The 18,540-nt window shown below is 33.5% G+C and overlaps 1 long non-coding RNA gene across 1 annotated transcript; it reads left to right on the top strand.

Annotated features, from left to right (window-relative positions):
• Positions 1 to 281: 281 nt before the first annotated feature.
• LOC132705369 (uncharacterized) lies at positions 282 to 1,458 on the top strand. The gene is made up of 3 exons (XR_009619401.1): positions 282 to 373; positions 536 to 856; positions 1,368 to 1,458. It is a non-coding gene; the product is annotated as an uncharacterized LOC132705369 (long non-coding RNA).
• The last annotated feature ends 17,082 nt before the right edge of the window (positions 1,459 to 18,540 follow it).

The raw sequence follows: 18,540 nt of genomic DNA, 5'->3' as shown, positions 1-18,540 counted from the left end.
GATTGGGAGAAATTTTCCGATTTAATCTCCACGAAATTTAGAACTTCACCTCCTATAAATTATGAGGATTTTATGAACATAATTTTCCTATCTATTGCAGAATCTGTTCCAATGCATAAACACTCATTAAACTACGGGTTACCTTGGTAGGATAATGAGTGCACCAACGCTATTAAAAGGAAAAGACAAGCATTCAGAGATTATAAAAACAACCCCTCTGAGACCAACTTCCTGGAATCATTAAGAACCCGGGCACCAACAAGACACTTGCTACGTAAGACGAAAAAGGAAGGCTTTGTCAACTTTTGTGAGAATCTATCTCCAAATACTAGTGCAAAAGAAGTTTGGAGCAGTATTAGAAGGTTTGCTAAAGGTATCAGGTACCAAAATTATCATTTTCCCTTGAATTTCTCAATCCCACAAGATATGTTTGATCTTTTGACGCAACCTCCCTCTATGTTGCGTAACATCCCTGAATGTCGCTTCTCATCAGAATATGCAGAAGACTTCCATATCTCAGTCGCGGCTGTTAAAGGTCGGAAGAGCAAGAGTCCCGGTGTGGATAAAGTACCTTTCAGTGTGCTCAGCCATCTCCCTGTTGAAGGAGCAGTCTTTCTTATCAAATTTTTCAACAAAATACTTCGGAGGGAAACCACCATTCCAGAGACGTGGAAAACCCAAATGGTGATCGCAATTCCTAAACCGGGGAGAGACCCCTCAGCGTTATCGTCCTACAGGCCCATCAACCTAGCTTCTTGCATAAGCAAAACTTTTGAAATTATGATCAAAAACCGACTGGAATGGTTCGTAGAGAACCAAGGTTTAATAGACGTTCGCCAAACTGGTTTCAGAAAGGGTAAGGGAACTTTCGACAATCTTGCAGTTATCTCCTCAGAGGTGGTCTGCCGTTTGGCTCGCAATCAACTAGCAGCAATGGTGACTTTGGACATATCGAATGCCTACGATAATATAAATGTTGACTTATTGACCTCGGTGTTGGCCAAAATTGGAATCGCCAGAGATTTGACTTTGATCATTAAAGATTTCCTCACGAACAGGAAGATACAACTTAAAGATCCATCTACTAATACATTCGTGTCAGGCAGAACCACCAGCAAGGGAGTTCCCCAAGGTTCCCCTCTTTCTCCATTACTATTTAATATTTACATCAATTCAATTAAAGAAACAATTCCTGAGAACATAAGACTTTTACAGTTTGCGGACGATACCGCCTTGCTGAGTACTGGGACTGATGCCCAAACAATAGTGAACAATTTGAATAGAACTTTGCAAAATATACATATTTGGTCTTTGAATGTAGGACTTGAGATTAACCCCAATAAATCTGCAGCTATATTTTTTTCCAGGAAGAATTACAAGGTTAATTATCTCCCCAGACTTCACCTCAACACTCGAACCATTGCATGGAGAAATTCCATCACATATCTAGGAGTGACTTTTGATCCAAAACTGTCATGGGAGCCACAAATTAGAAATATGATACAGAAAGCTTCAGGTGGGTTGATGATGCGATTTATAAGTAGAATCTGGTGGGGGGCACATCCCTCTACCCTTCTAATTTTTTACAAAGCTTATGTGAGACCCCATTTGGATTATGGAGCCTCTTTTTTGGGTGGTAGCTCAAGAAAGTCTATTGCTCAACTTAACAAAATTCAATTTGAGGCACTAAGAATAGCTCTGGGATATATGAAGTCCACACCTACTAACATACTTCTAGGGGAAGCAAGTGAAATGGATTTAGAACACAGAAGATACATGCTAGCGACTAAATCATTATTGAAAGCTGCCAGTTTAGTGGACAGTGAAACCTTAGCTGCGGTTAGATGGTTATATATCACCTATAATGAAAACTATTACTTTTTTCGGAAAAAGAGTATTCCTGCCCTTGTGGATGCTTTTGAAAGAGTTGATTCACTGTTAGATACACTTTACAGGAGCCCAGTTTATCCCTGTTTCTCTTGTCCACTGCCGAACCTTTTAAGCTCTGTTCAAATCCAAGACTTAAAACTCAAGAAAGATAATAATAACTCCAAATTATTTGAAATTAAGAAGAGCGAGACTTGGACCCCAGATTTTCATTTAATTTTTACAGACGCCTCAAAAGATAAAGAAGACCGAGTAGGTTTTGGCGTTTATAACTACAATACGAACCTTAAAATGGGACAAGGCCTACCAAGTGAACTATCCATTTGCTCTGCCGAGATTTATGCTATTGGTCAAGCTCTTGATTGGATTGAATTCAAGGACATCAACAAAGCAGTCATCCTTTCAGACTCCAAAAGTGCCCTCGAAGATATCAATAAAACTGGGATGGATGCAAAGTCTAACTACCTAACCTTGCAGGTTAAGAATAAACTATTTACCTTAATAAAAACGCAAAATAAGGACATCCAATTATGCTGGATACCAAGCCATACCAGTATAAAAGAAAACGATATTGCGGACCAGATCGCCAATGCTGCACGCCTCGAACCGCAGGAAAATATAACATTGAGCTTTAGGGAATTCTTCCCTAAATTAAAGCATAACATCTGGAATGCTTGGAGCGACAGATGGAAACATATAGGATTAGGAAAAGGAGTTAATTTCACCTCACATTATTCTACTCCGCCAACTAAACCCTGGTTTCATAAGCTCGACCTGAATAGAAGAGAAATCACAAGCAACCATTGCTGTTCTCCGGCTCGCCTAAATAGAATCAAAGTCAAACTCTCCGGAGACTGTGAATGTGGAGAACTGGGCGATTTAAGTCATGTGCTGTTTGATTGTGCTCTTCATTGGGAAAAATCACAACAGTTGTATGAGTCACTCATTAGTGCTAATTCCATTTTATTTCACCGCACTCAGTTGGATTTTGCTGCTAGAATTGTTTGCCGCTTTTTAGATGCATGTGGATTAAAACTTTGAATTTTGTTTTCACATATTCCAATTCTTTCGTCCATTTTTTTTTGCCTGTATAGCCGTCCAGTAGGATGATGGTATCACCCAGACCGTCTTTACGGAGGCATCCTTCATGGAAATAGTTTATTGCACACCACTACCGAGAAGCTGGCCGAATTGCCTTAGCAGCAGTGGCCAAATAAAGCGTAATTAAAAAAAAAAAACCTATAATATGAAAAGAACACGGTTAAATTTGTGTTGTTATACTGGTTGCTTATTTCAAGCACTCGGCAAAACATTGTGTGCCTGTTTCGTTGATTGTTATTTACAGTATTTTGAATATTTTATTAAGAAACGAAAAATTCATTTTCGTCATCCTAAAATTCCAGACAGATTCGCTGTGCGGCGTAGCATAAAACCGAGTGCAATAAACAAGCAGGTTTGTTGTGGCGCCGAAGCAGGAATTCTCACTTTTATATTGGCCGGTTTCGCGGCAGCTAAAAAAACTAGTCCGATCCTAAGAATTTAGTGCCGGCGACGACGCAACCGAGATGCCTCCGCGAGAGAGATTAAAACCACCGACTTCTGCGTTCTCGTATTCTGTTCGTCGCAAAAACCGAATAAATTGTTTATCGATAACCGTTTATTTTTTTTTTTCGCGAAAGTTGGTATGTTGCTCTACGTGGTTCCTTTAATGTTATATTTATGTTGTATTTATTAACTGGAGCCTTTCTTGCACGACCGATACGGTGGTTTTTTCCTGGTTGCCACTCCCCGACATTCGACTCTTCGTCCATCGATAACAGGGTTGCCAACCGTATGGTGCCCCGGTAAGGGCCTCGTGTTAGGGCAACAGGCGGTCCCAGAAATTCCAAAAAAAGTCTTTAGTAGAACGGCTAAGAGAAATTATTCTGACCGCCAGGGAGCATAATTAGTATCTCGAATTCGCCTTTTTTAAAAATTTTAATAAAATTCCAAGCCAATCTTCAGTTATTGAATTAAATATAACGGCAAAATTAGAAAAAATACATGGCTACAACCGAAGTAATTAAACTTGACCGAGTAAACTTCCCTGAGGCACACCGCAATTCACTGCCTTCAGAGATGTATTCAAATCCTAAGGTAAAGTCTGTTCTTAGATATAAGAAAGTGACTAACTGAATTAAGGAAAGACCTGGGCACATTCTTATATCTATGAACATACCATACCTAGAAATTTCCTTAATTTGCTCAGTTTTGTAGCGTTTTAGGTTGCTTAAATTTTTGTTTTTATTTTGCAAATTATTTAAACATGAAACAATATTATATGAAAAGGAGCGTTTACAAATTTCAGTTGCATGCATTGACGGAGTAAGCGTTTCCTTAAATCCTATACTAAGATTATGTACGTCACAGCGATAGCTTATTTTATTAAAAAAGTACGGACGAGACTTTCTACTTAGTATTTTTGAATATAGAACGGTAGAATGAAGAAATTTTCTATTTTTCATATTTAGCCAATTAACTCTTTGAAGTGTGTGACTAATTCTGTCGAACTTTCGGATCCCAAAAATCAACCTGAGACATGAGTTTTGAAGCTTTTGAATTCGGCGTTTATCAAAATAGTTTAAACACTGCATCCCCGCAACTTAGTTGAGACAAAACCGGAGACCAGAGCCATATACAATAAAGAAAGGCGGTCCTAAAATAGATCCCTGAGGTATACCTTTATTAACATTTAAGAATGAAGAAGTTACATCATTATATGTTACCGCTTGAGATTGGTGTTGTAGGTATAAAGCTAAAAGTTTAATTGCGTCTTCTGACAAACTAATAAAATTTAACATTGAAATAAAAATTTCATGATTAAGGGTATCAAACGCTTTCGAATAGTCGAAAAGGGTTAGTAGTGTCAGCTTGCCTTCATCTGTAGCAATAAATATATCATCGCTAATATGTAGTAGAGCTGTAGTACAACTATGTCCAGCTTTATATCCTGATTGAGTAACGGGGATAATCTTGTTATTATGTTAGTGAAACTGCATCTGCTCACATATAACCTTTTCCAAGATTTTTTAAAAAGTTGGTAAAATACTGATATGGCGAATATTATCTAAGGTTGTTTATTTGCAATTTTTGGTAACGGTATGACGAGTGCCTTTTTCCACTTATCCGAGAAAGTTGAATATTTTAAGCATAGTAACATGCGTGATATGAGGCAAAATATGGGGAATACATAAATTGATTGTGGAAATATTATTACCATCGCAACCTACTCCCTTAGTCTTAATAGTCTTAATTATCCGCAATACATCAGTCTCAGTTACAGGGGTAAAAGAAAAAGTACGTGGGATTCAACTATTTTCTCTATTTGTATAATATAACAGCCACTTCACGCCTTTCTCATTGATTCCTTACCAAATTGGCAGCATTAGTTTCGATTTTTTAGTGATTAATGTTCAATTACTGTTTAAAATCCAGATAACATTTCCATTTAATTACGGGAAGATAAAAAAGACGAAAAAAATCGCTGAAAGCATGCTGAAGAGGTGTAGTGGATTATTCTACGCAGACCACAAACATTCACGTTTGTGAAGTTCGTTTCAATGTAAGTATAAATAATTAGGGTTACTAATTTAATTTAGATATAGGTAACTATTAGTAAAGGTATTAGTTAGGTATCCATTATTTATACTTAATAAATATTTCATTATGTATGTAATTTTTTTGTTTCAGATTGCGGAAAAATTCAGATACCTTATGTAACATTGTCAGTTCCTTGTCAGAGCAGCAATTATTAAACGTGCAAATCGAAGTTTGTTGATCATTAAACAGGTACAATCGGATAAGAAAATCTACTAAATGAAGAGTGAGACATCTTAAAGACTTAACTATTTTTTGAGACTTCCTTATTTCTTGTACTAATAAAAACAATGTTTAAATCAACCGAGATTTACATTTATTAATTCTTTCAATGTCGATAATAAAAGAACTTTCAAATGTTTATCAGATTTAAAATTAGGAGGCCTAGACTTTATACAATCAAATCTCAGATCGAAATCAATATTGTGGGCCTGTGTAATCATGTTATTTTAAATTTAAATACAGAGTTCATTTTCGCAGTGGTTCAACATAATTTTCATTTTCACTTCACTTGAAATCATCGGATCTTCATATGAGGCGCTGTTGAGGTTACAAAATATTTTCTTGTAATAAATATTGAGTATTTTCTCAATTTTCTCAAATAGCCTTCGATTCAACGTCCAACGCCGTGACATACGAATTTTTATTACGCGTACGTATATAATTTTCAGAGGGAAACACCCCTTATCCGATGCTAGATCACGATCTTAGGATTGTCCACTTTTGCGACATACGCGATGGCATACCAACCAACCTGTTTGCATAAAGTGTATTATGTGCAAGTAACACGCACAAGTCCAATCTTCTCACGACCTCATGAGAAGCGAATCTCCTCAAGAATGTATAGGGGATTTCCACCAGCGGTAGTAGGCAATTCAATTTACAAAATGTTGTCCAGTATAGTACGAGACTCTATAAATGGTCATGACGGTAATAATACTATTAGCGTTTTTGTCTAGTCGTAGCTATTTTTGGGCCTCTCTGTTGTATCGCGTACTATATAATTGTAATTATATAATTAAAAAATATATATTAAATATAATTATTCGTCAGAATAGTTTTAATCAGGTTTTACGTTGTCACGAGTTTTTTTATATTTATTTTCCATTTCAAGATTCTCCTAAACCTTATTTCAATTAGTACGACACCGAGGCAAAAAATTTTAAATACAAAAACTATTTGACAACAATTATATATTTCTTTTATAGAATTTTTATGTGTACAGGGTGTTCCGTTGTGCCAGGACGACAACCAACTTCTTTTTTCTTAATAAATTCATTACATAGCTTACGAAATTTTGCGCAGTTTTTAAGAAAAATGAATTAGAGCGAACGGATGATATCCCGGAATATAGTGTCATCACATTATATATATATATATATATATATATATATATATATATATATATATATATATATATATATATATATATATATTCTCACGTCTTTATTCACGGATGGAAAAATGTGATGACACTATATTCCGGGATATCATCCGTTCGCTCTAATTCATTTTTTTTAAAAACTGCGCAAAATTTCGTACGTGATCGAATGGTAGAACGAGCAGTTGGCTTTATTCTGATATTTAATTCATATTAATTTGTTGGAGAGCTATATATTTCCATTAATTAAATAGTATAATATATTCTAAAGCATTAAACACTTCCGGGGATCCATAATAAACTTTCAAGTTTCAGGTTTTCAAGTGTAAAAACACGTTTTTCCAAAAATTTGCTTTCCGCAGAAGAATGTAAAAGTTCATTTTTCTCAAAAACCACTCAACATTTTGTTGTAGTGGGTGTCGGATATATATTTCTTTTTTCTACGCGATTTTAATAAATTTTAGTTAAATATTTTTGTCTCCATTCCACCAATCGTTGACTCTCTTTAATGCCACAAAGCTTGTTAATATTTTTAAATCTAGATTTTGTACAATGATTCAAATGCCGGAATGTAACTTCTCTCATAGATCGCTTACCATTCCTAAATATTTTCATTATGCCCTTGTCGACGCAATGGTGATCTGGGAATAGCAGTTAACTCCATTGTCTTCCCAATGAGGGTTTCCATGTTAATAGGAATTATTAAGGGTTTTCTTTATTTGCCATGATAATGTTGATTAATGTCTCTTCAAACAGGTTTGGTTAGTTTTGGATAGTTAAAATAAGTAGTTTAAATACGTAAAAACAGTAGGTGCAATGATCCAATAATAAAGATAAAAAATTTTTCATTTTTGCATTTTCAAATGACACTTTCTCTTTAGTCCTGTACTGTCTTCCAGTCCGCCGTCGAAATTTTATCAACCCGCTGTCTAAGCATAACAAATAATGATCGTGGCACCAAAACGATCAAAATTTTATCCGAAGATTTCCGAAATTTGTTTTGAAAACTAATTTACTAAATGTAGTACCTAACAAATTGACAAATCCTAAAATTTAACTGAATAAAATTACAACTAACTTTGGTACAATCGTGCAAGGGTAAATAATAATTATTGCTGTTTTGTACTAAACAGATGTTCTTCACTAAATTTTGAAATTTTTCAAGCGAACACTTTTCCGATATACAGAGTGTCCCACTAAGAATGGCTCTCGGCTGTACCTCGGTTGTATGGCTTGCCGAGAAAAATGAAATACCAAAGAGGCAATGAGAAACTGCTAAAAATTATTTTCAAGATCCTAGAATAGCCGCTAGATGGCGCAACCTCTTTGAATAATATAAAGTGAAGGCTTAAATTTGCAAATATATTCTCAACACAACCCTAAAACGCAATCTATGCGAAAATTTAATCTTATCGCATTTGCACTATAGCGATTTTGTTTATGGCCCGTGTCAAGATCTTGATCACGTATCGCAAAAATAAAAGAATTGGGAAAATTGAGAAGCGTAGGAAATTCTTATGACCCCCCTCAAACCGAAGTTCCAGTCACGCCACCAGAGATGTTCACATTTCAATTTTTAAATATTATACTTCTCTTTATAGGTGACATGAAACAATTGGCTACCATTTTTTTTAAATCCCTAAAAAACTTTAAAATAAATTTAAAAAATTTCAAATTTCTCTGTAAAAAACTAGTTAATTTGAATTTGTGTGTGTGCGTACTTTTATATCAACTTTATTTTTTGTGTTATTATTCTCGTATTGCCGTTTTTTTTTTCCTCACTTCTAGTGTTTACCGGAAGGGTTTTAAGGCAGCCTACACCATTTAAGGACGTTTTTATTTAAATATTTATTTATTATATCATTTTAAAAGTTGATCCCTGCATGGATAACCGAACAATTTTTTAAATATGAAAGCCCAATAAAAAGCACTTTCTGTTTAATGTTTTTTTTTTTGGTAGTTCAAATATGTTTCGACATAAAGTGGATTAGATGTCCATATATTTGAAAATACATATTCGAAATTTGGGTCTGAAATTTTCCTATGAATTCTAAATTGATTTAATGTTGTTACTTGAATACAACAATACAAAATATCTTGTATATATCACAATACAATATTTGAAAAGCATGTTTCATTTCAAACAGTTTTGGTGATATTTTTTTCTGAGGTTTTTCTGGTACAAGGTTTGCCCTTAACCAACAATTTTTCAATAAAAAGAAAACAAAAATTGATAGGGGTTGTACTATTTTTTAATATTAATTTTGTAGTGTTCAACAATAATTATCAGAACGCAAAGAATCGGGTTAACAAAAAAACAATTTCCTAAGAATTTGAACAAAATAGGTAGACTAAATTTACCTCCTTTTTAATTACTTCGGTTGTGGCTTTGTAAAGATCCGTTTTAGTCATGTCTTCCAAACGCCATTTTCTAGGTAGTCTTTCGATCATCTGAGACGGAAAGGATATTTGCTCATTGATTTTTGATTTTTGTAGGGCATGTTGGAGATGTATTTTGAATAGTACAGGAGAGAAGCAGAACCATCATTTGAGACCTCTTGTTATCGGTATTTGATAACTTTTATTACATTTAAATTGATGTTCGTTTTTTCTAAGATCCTCTACAATTCTGCCATCTCGAGGTATGCTTGTCATAGACTTTTTGGAGTACTATACAGAGAAGGTGTACCTAATGATCTTGGATTGTTCAACAAAAACGAAACAAAAATTGATACGGGTTATACATTTTTTTAAATATTAAAAAGCACATAGTTATTTAGTAGTGTTCAACAATAATAAACTATCAGAATGAAAAGAAACGTGTTAACAAAAAACGATTTCCTAAAGAATACTGTGGTTGTATTACTGCATTGTTCAAGTAATTCGCCAAAATTTTGATAATCCTTAAGTTTTATTGCGATAATATAACCTACTAAAAAATAATTCTATTGAATTGTCGTATTACATTAATGTTTTGTTAGACCGATTATCCGACATTGGACCATTAGTATCAAACAAATTTTCGGCAAGTCACGAACTCGGAACAATGTTCGTACAAAATATTTTGAACCTCTTCAAATGGCCCACGCAAACCCAACATAACCTGTCCGACAATGGTACGCGCTTAGGAATCTGGACCCTTGTTACTATAAAAAATCGTGCTTGTCATTATTCATCACCTCGAATGGTTATTTTATTCATATAATTTTACGTCGGACACTGCCAAGAGCTCTCCGGGTGGATGAAGATGTCTCGTCGGGTTGGGACCGGACTTCTTTCCGAATGTCACTCGGAGGCACAGATTAGATTTAATCTAGAAGGTTTTTGTCTGCGTTAAATTTTAGAGAGACCAATAAGGTTTGGACAGTCTAGGTAATATTTCTTATTTATATTTATATGGTCTCAATACTATATAATATATACTTGTTAATGGGGATCTTCAAAGAGAAAAAATCTTTATCATTCTTTACAAAAAGTTTTGCTTGTTAAGAAAACGAATTCACTATAAAAGATAACGTTAGATCGAATATACAAGGTGTTAATAAAATAGGAAAATCTGAAAACGATTGCATTTTACAAAGCAAAGTACTACTATAAACTACCATAATCGTAAAATAAATTGTTCCAAAATATTCAAATACAAGTGTTCATTAGTGCAAAATCCGTCAACAAAACTTCCGCTTCTTTGAGTTAAAGTGTTTAATTTGGTTTTTCCTAAAAATTACGTTTAATTTACTTTTATTTAGATGTACTGTTTGTGCACTTTGCATTTCAAAAGTATTTTTTACATTTACAAATCTTCTGGACTCCTGCGGCTTCTTCAGAGATTAACTAACAATGACTCGCATTCCACTATGTATATTGATGACACTATTTTAGTTTTGGAGTTCGGCGTGTCTCTAATTTACATAAATCCCGTCCCTTTTAAAATTAGCGATATTGCCTATAAAAACCTCCGAAATATTTTTTATTATTTTGAAGCCTGTTATTTTCAATTACTGATATAAATTACAAAAATCTTGTTTTTTTTCATAATAATTGAAAACAATCATTATTATTATTTTATTTTAAAATTTGTGTTTAGGCTTTATGCTAGTTTATAAGCAACTTTGTTACATTTTTATTAAAACTAATAAATAATGGTACTTTTCTCTTGATGCAATTTTATAATGTCCCAATTTATTAACACCATTTTGATTGGATCTAACCTTTTTTATATTGAATTTATTTTTTCAACAAGCAAAACGTTTCATAAAGAATGACTTTTGCTTGTAAAATGAAAAACACATATATTTTTTTCCTTGGGAACGCCATCCGCGAATGCACTGTATAGTAAAATTATTGGTTACTCATAGTGCATTGTTAGATGCACATATTTTCCTATTTTCATCTGAACTGATTTTTCAAATAAACTTATTTTTGCTTGTTTCAAAACACGTTTTTTTTTAGTATACGTATAAGTTACTGTTTTTACCTTTTTGCAGTGTTGCCAAATTTCTTTTAGTTTACGAAATACAGTCTGCAAATTTGCAAACAACTCTTAAATCTATTAAATTTTTACTTTTTTTTTCTTTTGACAATATGTCAAGGAAACAGTTTTTGACATAATTAATCCAATACATTAAAGCGGTTATCGCAAATCACCCTGTAGGACATAAATTTAGACAACACAGTAACAACCTACATTGAAAAATAGTATTACTCAAAGAGGCATTGCTCAATATCCCATATAACCTTGCCAAGTCCGACGAAAATTAATACAAAAAAATATGTTTAATGAACAATTTAGTCATTTTCAATTACAAGCTAGAGAGAGTTAAAAATTCATAACCATTTGCTGCAACCATAACTTAAGTACTTATAATGTCAAACTTGTGTATCGTATACTGGTGATTCTAACAATGAAGAGAGATGACGATTTCTGTTGAAAATCGGAACAATGAACAATGGATGCAGATCATGTTCATTGATGTCGTAAACAGACCACGTTAACAACCAGGAATAATTACGAAGTGATACAAATCGATCAACAATATGTCTATACCTATGTTGTCTGGTCTTTGATATCGATATTGTAAACGAAATTTACGTAAAATATAACTTGTAATTGGTCGGAGACATCAACATGCGATGAGGCGACGAACTCCGTTGTGAAACAACATCACCCGTTATAAAATTGACATAATCCCTCAACAGTTTATTAACAAATTTTCGTATTTGCCCAAATGAATGTAAATTTCGTCGATACGATGTGGGCCGTCATACCTAGTAAACTGAACTTGTAATATCATATTTAATATTATTTTTAATATGAGTATTGATACTCAATGTAAGAAACTTTCAAAGGTTACTAATACTATTACAAATATTACATTTACAAAATTTGCAAATCTTCTGGATTCCTGCTGCGTCAGTTGCTTATAAATTTAACTTGATGACGTCTCAATAAGAAAATAAATAAAGACGATGTAACCTTCAATCAAGACCACTTTGGCATATCCATCAAAGTCTTAAATAAAATAAAGAATATTTTAATATAAAAATCTTTCTGAAGCACTGGCTAAAGCCAACTCTGAATTAACAAGAGCTAAGGTCTGGTTGACAAAAAATAGCTTAACCCTTAATGAAAGGAAAACAGTAATCTTCTCTCAAAGACACATCAACGAAGTAAATAATGGACAAAATGCAAAATTCTTGAAGATTCATTTAGACCCTAAACTAAATTGATGTCACCACACAGACCAAGTGGCTAAAGCAGATTGTAATAAATTATTGATATTGCTTTATGGTCCGATAAACTGGGGCCAGGCTTCCAGTACAGCAAGAGTATTCGGCCTACAAGGAATGATAATTAAATAATAACAAACCTCAAATTCACAGAGGATATTACACCTAAATTTTCGGAACTTAAAATCTTTACACTGACAAGAGCTGATATACTTTAGTTTCTAGTATACGCTTACAAGAATCAAACAGAAGTTCACCCCTACAAAACACGGAATAGGGATAACCTCAAACCTGATTTCTTCAGTTTTAATGCGTTTATGCTAAGTTCAAATTTCTACGGCATCCATTTTTTTCTGTGACAATATTCTTTCAACTTTAATGGTAAATTGTAAGCTAATAAATGAAATCAAATCAAATCAAATCAGTCCCAAAACCAAAATATGATTTTTTTAACAGTACACTGAACACTATACTGATAACTATAGTCAATTAGCTCTTGTTTGTCAAGATAAACAATGTACTAACTGCAAATATCTGCATTGTAAATTAATGTACTTAAGTAAAATTTCAATTTAACAACAACTAATAGCCAATCAATATGATAGTAATATAATAATAATAACAATAACAATTATGATTATGGATTGCCTTTTTGTTTAAAACCCCTTTAATAATGTTCTCAGTCGTAATCGGGACAATCTTCGTTCAACTTTAATGTAAAATTGTTATCCCATGTTATATTTTATTGCCATGAATGATTGTATATATTTTCTATGTTTGTAACATGCTAACAAATGAATTCAAATCAAATCACTTTTAGGGTCCCAAAAGCAAAATATGTTTTTGTTATAGTAGCCGATGTATATAGTGAACACTATGCTTATAACTGGCTCGTGTTTGACAAAACTAATAACTAATCAATATGATAGTAACAACAATTATGATCATGTATTGCCTTTTTGTCTAAATTCCCTTTAAGAATGTTCTCAGTAGTAATTCAATTTTTCAAAGCCTGTTTCTCGCGTCCTGATTAGATTAAAACCACAACCAAAATGAGAACGCTCGAAATGAAACGAACCCACAACGGAAAACGGTCAAGTATCGAAACGGCCTCTCTAAAATGAGTTAAAAATGTCAAGCCGATCGAAACAAAAGAACGAATACGAAAAAAATCAAGCGGTTTGGATGGAGAGGCGGCGGATAACAAAAGAAGATCGCGGAATCCTTCTCGGAAAACCGGACTGACTCAATTGAATTGTCAATTGCAAAAAGACGAAGACAAACACGAACAAAAAAATACTGCAGACGGAAAATAAAGAAAGACGGCGGATAACATATATGTAGCGTATACGTGTGCATATGCATGGGCTTCGATAGTAGATGAAACTCGAAGTGCAGAACTCCAAACGGAAAAAGTTTTCCGACGCTTTCTTAAAAAGCAGGAATTGTAATTGTAATTATAACATTCATTTTTTGAAAACAAACTTTTAAACTAACTTCACAGCTTTTAAACAAACTAACATTTCAAACAACTATTGAAATTCGATTTGAAACAGCAAAACTCCTAAACAAATGAAAACCTCCTAAATGTAATATTCCAAACCCTGAACGAATTGCTCTAAAATCTAACCCCGATATCCCAATCGCAAAAGCAGATAAAGGAAATGCTACGATGGTCATGGACACAAATGAGTAACATGAAAAGATTAAAGATGTTCTAACAAATGAATGATATCGTCAACCTAAAAAAGTTCCTACGTCACTTATTGAAAGCAACTTTAAATCTGTTACTAAGGCTTCTTCTCTATCATGACTCATAATTCTAAAATTCCTCGTCTCTACGGACTCCCAAAGATCCACAAATCAGGATTACCCCTTCGACCTATTGTCAGCATCATTGGTTCACCAACATTTTCTTTAGCAAAATATCTAGCTTCCTTATTAAAACCCTTTACAGGGAAATCTGATGGTTTTGTACTTAATTTCTTTCACTTCATTGTACAAATTGAAAGCATTACATTAGATACACAAGATATTCCGGTTAGTTTCGGTAGTCTCTTTACTAAAGTTCCTATTCCTGAAACTCTCAACATCTTTTCAGAACTAATGAAATCTTCTCACCTTATTTGAAAAATGCTTGTCTGGAACATATTTTTCTTATAATGGTCAAATTTTTGAATAAACATCGGGAACAGCTATGGGTTCCCCCGCTATCACCAGTCATCGCGAATATAGTTATGGAAGCCTTTAAAAAAAAACCTCTCGACACCTTCCATCTAAAACCAAAATAATGGAAACGGTATGTCAAGGATACTTTTGTTATTTGCCATTATGCCATTAAACTCTATACACCCTAACATACATTTTAGCATTGAATTCTCTCTAATAATTTTCACATTAAAGATATTAAGTGTTCCATCACAAAATACACTTCACCATAACCTTCCAATGGCAATGGCAAATAAACTCATCAGCAGTTGACGAACAGAATCAAGAAACCGCACATAAAATTTTATTCGAAAAAACTAAAATTCTTGCACGTAATAATTGTCTCTTTGTTACTTTAGATTATTACAATCAAATAATAATAAACTAACAACTTGTCTTCAAAAAATAGCTTTTGACGTAATTAACATTGATTTGTTGCTGCTTAATTTAAATCATTATGGTATTCGTGGCAACGCTCTAGGATGGTTAGCGAGAGATGGTTGGAAATTTTTTCCTAGTGATGGTCATCACCTCCAGTGGTGTTCCGCAGGGAAGTATATTGCAGTCTCTATTATTTATTTTCTTCATTAATGACATAGGTTCCTGTGGATCAGATAATAATTATCTATCACTATTTGCTGATGATGCAGCTGTAGTTTCCTACAGTGCCGACATTGAGGATCTCTCTAAGAACTTTAATGAGGCGGTTGCAGATATTGTTGATTAATGTAAGAGAAATAATCTTATATTAAATCATGATAAAATTGAATTGATTCATTTCTCACTAAGAGGCATAGATAAGAGCATCTTAGTTAAGTGTAATAATAAAACGATCGAGGAGAGGCGGGTTGCGAAATTTCTGGGAATTTATTTCTGGGTATTTGCTCCCGATCGCATGAAATATTTTTGTTCCAAAAAAGGATTATTCGTATAATGCACTTTAAACCGAAACATTACTCTTTCGGAAATATATTTATTTAAACGCAAATTTTGACATTTCCCAGTCAATACATACTGAATTCGGTAACGACGGTTAAATCTAATTATAATGAGTAATATGTACGCGTGCAACCAATGAACATTATAGTTTCAGACAGAATTATAACGTGCGAAGTACACAATTTCTCTTACAGTTGACTTCGGAACTTTGGTCATGTTACTTGTTTTTATTGCTGTTCCTACTTTCAAAACAATTTGTTTATCATTCGAATTTCGAATTTATCAATGCAGAATAAACATTTGTTGGGATGGATTTTACTACGATCCTGCGGTTAAGGTACTGTAAATTACTTAAAACGTCCAAGAATGCACTATATCTTTGGTCGTATTGTAACATTTTAATTTTACGTTTAGATATTATTTTTTATATTTTTGATTATTCAAAAAACAATATTATAGTTATTTTTAAAAAAGAAAAAATAATAACACGTACGCGGCCGCAAGGTGAGAAATGCAATAATAAACAGAGGTGAATGTATTTCGTTCCCGATTGCTCTCGCGCAGGTGTTAAGTGTTTCGCGTCCCCGAAGAAAATATTTCAACAATAGTTCGAGTTTTAGTGCGCAGCATGCTTTCCTATCGAAGCGTGTTTCCTCATTACGGGCATTAACGGCCAATTTTTGTGCCCCCGGGCTATATTTTGAGAGAATGGAGGCGTGTCCGCTTTCAGCCTGTAACGTAACAATGAAGTCTCGTCGTGGGCGTTGTTTTTCTCCGTTTCAGATTTTTCGGTGTTGTTTTTCGCCGTGAAATTCGCATGCGGACGTTCGAACCGGTGTTGCCGATGTTTTTTGAGTGCTAGACTCCCAACAAACATTTCAGGATATACGAGGTGTGTTCAAAAGTGGATGACATAAGAAATTTTATCATAAAAACAATAATAAAGCAGAATACAAGTCCATTAAAAACACTATCCGCAACAAAATCCGCGAAGCGAACGAGAACTGGTAGAAGGAAAGGTGTAGAGAAATAGAGGACCTGGAACGTAAATACGATAGCTTTAAAATGCACAGAAAGATAAAGGAAGTAGTTGGCATTGAATCGAAAAGAGACTCAGGTACTTTAAAAAATGAACAAACTTCAATAATTTTGGACATCGAAAATAAGGTGAAGATCTGGATAACTTATACAAAGCAGCTTTTGAATGACCAACGAGCCACTGACAACCGAAAACCCACTTCTAATAACAAGAGATGAAATTGATCACGCTATACAGATAGCAAAATTTGCCAAATCAGTGGGGTCAGACGATGTGCATTGTGAGCTTTTGAAATTGCTTGATGAACATGCGATGCAGGTACTCTTAGATCGTATACAAGACTGGTAATATCAAAATGAATAAAAACTAAAAGTTCAGATTTTCACGAAATTATATATTTTGACATGACAATTGTTTCGACAGCACTGTGTCTTTATCAAATGTGATATTTACAAACTACCTGCTACTATATATACCGAAAAATGACCACAAAACTTTAATTAATGTTGTTGTGGGAATGTAAGTTCAATAAAGGAGAGATATTTAAATCTAATTGAACGTTAAGCAATATATTCGAATGTCTCATTTTGTTAATCTCCATGGCTTCCAATAAATTTAATTTTCTGCTTTTTGTGGCTGTATGTAAAATATCAAAATTGTCGTCAAAAATGTGGTTTTCTGTGTTTAAGTGTGTAGCATAATTAGAATCTTATGTTCGTTAATGCGTTTCTTGAAGGATCTACCTGTTTGTCCAATATAAATTTTAGAACAAGATTCGCATTTCAACCTGCACACACCTGATTTTTGACATTTTGGACATATCGTTTTATTGTTTGTTAAAAATTTTCCTATTGTGTTGTTAGTTCTGAAAGCTATTTTTAAACCACAATTTGTCAAATGTTTTGTAACTTTTTCACTGGGTTCTCCGATGTATGTAATTGTTTAAAATTGTGCGCGTTCTGTATTAGGTTTCGGATAAATAGAGTTTTCTGTTGTCTGGATTTGTTTTTTATTTATAATTTTATCTATAATGGACGGATTGTAGCCGTTGTTCAGTGCAATTCGTTTAATGATATTAAGTTCTTTGTTGTAATTTTCTGTTGAGAGTGGCATATTAAGAAGTCTGTGCATATAAGGGTGATTTGAGCTGTTATGTATGACTGTGTCCGTGTGTGAAGGTTTATGGTAAATAGAAAAATCTAATTTGTTTTTGTTTTCGTAATATTTAAGTCTAAAAAATTATTAGAGTTATCCTGTTCAATCTCGATAGTGAATTTTATACGATTATGTAATGAGTTAATGCAATATAAAAGAAGAATTCAATTGTCTGTCCGTTCCAATAAAGCAAGCAAAAACATCATCCACGTATCTATACCACCATAGAAAACTTTTAATTAAAGGATGTTCTAGTATGATATTTTCCAAATTATCCATAAAAGTTTCGGCAAACAAAGGACCAAATAAACGAACCTTCCTTAGAAATATAAATCTGTCCATTAAACTCAAAATAATTTTGGTCTAAAGATACTATTAAGCAATCTAATAAATCTTGTTTCACCAATGGGTTACCCTGTTTCCGAGTGAGGGTGAAATCTACTAAATCTATCACATCCATAGGTGGAATACTGAGAAATAAATCATCTAAATACAATAGTGTTGGAGGGATCTTGATATCTTTAATTTTGTTGATTAATTCAAAAGAATTTTTTAATTGCAAATTTTG

This window comes from Cylas formicarius, unplaced genomic scaffold (assembly GCF_029955315.1).
Source record: "Cylas formicarius isolate icCylForm1 unplaced genomic scaffold, icCylForm1.1 PGA_scaffold_7__23_contigs__length_41026272, whole genome shotgun sequence".
Classification (NCBI taxonomy): domain Eukaryota; kingdom Metazoa; phylum Arthropoda; class Insecta; order Coleoptera; family Brentidae; genus Cylas; species Cylas formicarius.
Note: the sequence above shows the minus strand (reverse complement) of the source record. Positions and strands in the feature narration are given on the sequence as shown.